A 2,398-nucleotide genomic window follows, 5' to 3' on the forward strand; every position below is an offset into this window, starting at 1 on the left:
TATAAACATTTCTCCAAAGAAGATATACAGATTGCCAACAAACACATGAAAGTATACTCAACATCATTAATCATTAGAGAAATGCAAATCAAAACTACAATGAGATATCATCTCACACAGGTCAGAATGGCCATCATCAGAAAATCTACACACAGTAAATGCTGGAGAGGGTGTGGAGAAAAGGGAACCCTCTTGCACTGTTGGTGGGTATGTAAATTGATACAGCTACTATGGAGAACAGTATGGAGGTTCCTTAAAAAACTAAAAATAGCACTACCATACGACCCAACAATCCCAGTGCTGGCCATATACCCTGAGAAAACCATAATTCAAGAAGAGTCATGTACCACAATGTTCATTGCAGCTCTATTTACAATAGCCAGGACATGGAAGCAACCTAAGTGTCCATTGACAGATGAATGGATAAAGAAGTTGTGGCACATATATACAATGGAATATTACTCAGCCATAAAAAGAAACGAAATTGAGTTATTTGTAGTGAGGTGGATGGACCTAAATTCCGTCATACAGAGTGAAGTAAGTCAGAAAGAGAAAAACAAATACCGTATGCTAATACCTATATATGGAATCTAAAACAAACAAAAAAAATGGTTGAAGAACCTAAGAGCAAGACGGAATAAAGATGCGAACCTACTAGAGAATGGACTTGAGGACATGGGGAAGGGGAAGGGTAAGCTGGGATGAAGTGCGAGAGTGGCATGGACATATATACACTACCAAACGTAAAATAGATAGCTAGTGGGAAGCAGCTGCATAGCACAGGGAGATCAGCTCGGTACTTTGTGACCACCTAGAGGCGTGGCATAGGGAGGGTGGGAGGGAGGGTGACTCCAGAGGGAAGAGATATGGGGATATATGCATATGTATAACTGATTCACTTTGTTATAAAGCAGAAACTAACACACCATTGTGAAGCAGTTATACTCCAATAAAGATGTTAAAAAACAATAAAAATGGGCAAAGGAAAAAATCATTACAGGCTTATTTGGCCCCTGGGCTATAGTTTGCTGACCTCTGGTGTACGTAAATCCCTTAGCATCTGCTACATATCAAGTGATTTTATTAATTCTAGTCTCTCCCACTGGCAAGCTGTGTGACCTTGGGCAAGTCACTTAAGCCTCCATCACACCATGTTCAAAATTAGGATAATAATACTTGAGGAGGGCTGTTTTGAGTATAAAATGAGGCATCAGATATTAAAATGCATTGTGCACTCTAAAAGGCAATGCAGTGTAAGATGTTATTATTGTTAGTCTATGCAATTAGCATTGAATTTTCCTATTTTTAAATCACATGACTTGTATGAGTCACTTCATGATGAATATAAATAGCCATCCTGGTTTCCTTAAAAGTCCTTTGAAAATGTCCAAAATTTCTGCTTTTTCCTTTATGTGGATGAGACCATTCTGAGTCAACCTAAACTCTTGTGTCTTTTGCAAGAGTTGGTGACCATAGATAGATTGGCCCCAACTATTCACTCCTTCCTGTATCCCTATGTTTGGCACATCCTCATTGTGGATGACACGTATTTCCTCAACGCTTGCCTTTGGACTTGCTTTGATCAACAGCACATGGGCAGAAATGGCAATAAGCCGGTTCCGAGCCTGGGCCTTAAGAGACTTCCCATGTTTCCACCTGCCCTCTTGCACCTCTGCTATCACCATGAGCACAGCTATCCCAGGACAAGGATGAAAGACGCATGGAGCCGAGTCAACCAGCTGAGCCCCTGCCCAGTTTTGCCAACCTGGAAGACTCACAGGTGCATGGGGATATAGAACTATTGCTTTAAGCCACTGAGCATTGGGGTAGTTTGTAATGAAGCATAATTGTAACACTCCACTGGCCCAGAGAAGAAGCCCAAAACCTGTGAAATTCAAATACGGCCAGACTGAACTAAAAGAAGAAAAGAAAGTTGCTTCCCATGTATTTGCTTCTATAGTCTTTCAATGACATGAGCAGTTATATGCATGGGATAAAATAATGTTGGGCCATACTATACAAAAGAGAGATAACTAATAACGACCTACTGTCTAGCACAGGGAGCTCTACTCAATACTCTGTAAAGGTCTGTATGGGAAAAGAACCTAAAAAAAAAAAGAGTGGATATATGTATATGTATAACTGATTCACTTTGCTGTACACCTGAAACTAACACAACATAGTAAACTGACTCTACTCCAATACAAATTAAAAAAATAATAATAATGTTGGGCCATTGTACATTGAGATGGAGTAACCACTTTATCTCTTCTGCATGGTCAAGACATTGCTTCTGTGTCTAAATGTCCTATGTATGCAGCATTTAATCAAGGCACTTAGAGTGAATTTCTATGTGGACTTATTAAAATATTGATTTAAGAATTTCAAAAAAGAAAAG

The 2,398-nt window shown here is 39.4% G+C and overlaps 1 non-coding gene across 1 annotated transcript; it reads left to right on the forward strand.

The window, feature by feature from the left end:
• Nucleotides 1–1,936: 1,936 nt before the first annotated feature.
• Nucleotides 1,937–2,024, forward strand: LOC115865567 (small nucleolar RNA SNORA20). The gene has a single exon (XR_004044350.1). It is a non-coding gene; the product is annotated as a small nucleolar RNA SNORA20 (small nucleolar RNA).
• Nucleotides 2,025–2,398: the final 374 nt, after the last annotated feature.

Source organism: Globicephala melas, chromosome 3 (assembly GCF_963455315.2).
Source record: "Globicephala melas chromosome 3, mGloMel1.2, whole genome shotgun sequence".
NCBI classification, from domain to species: Eukaryota; Metazoa; Chordata; class Mammalia; order Artiodactyla; family Delphinidae; genus Globicephala; species Globicephala melas.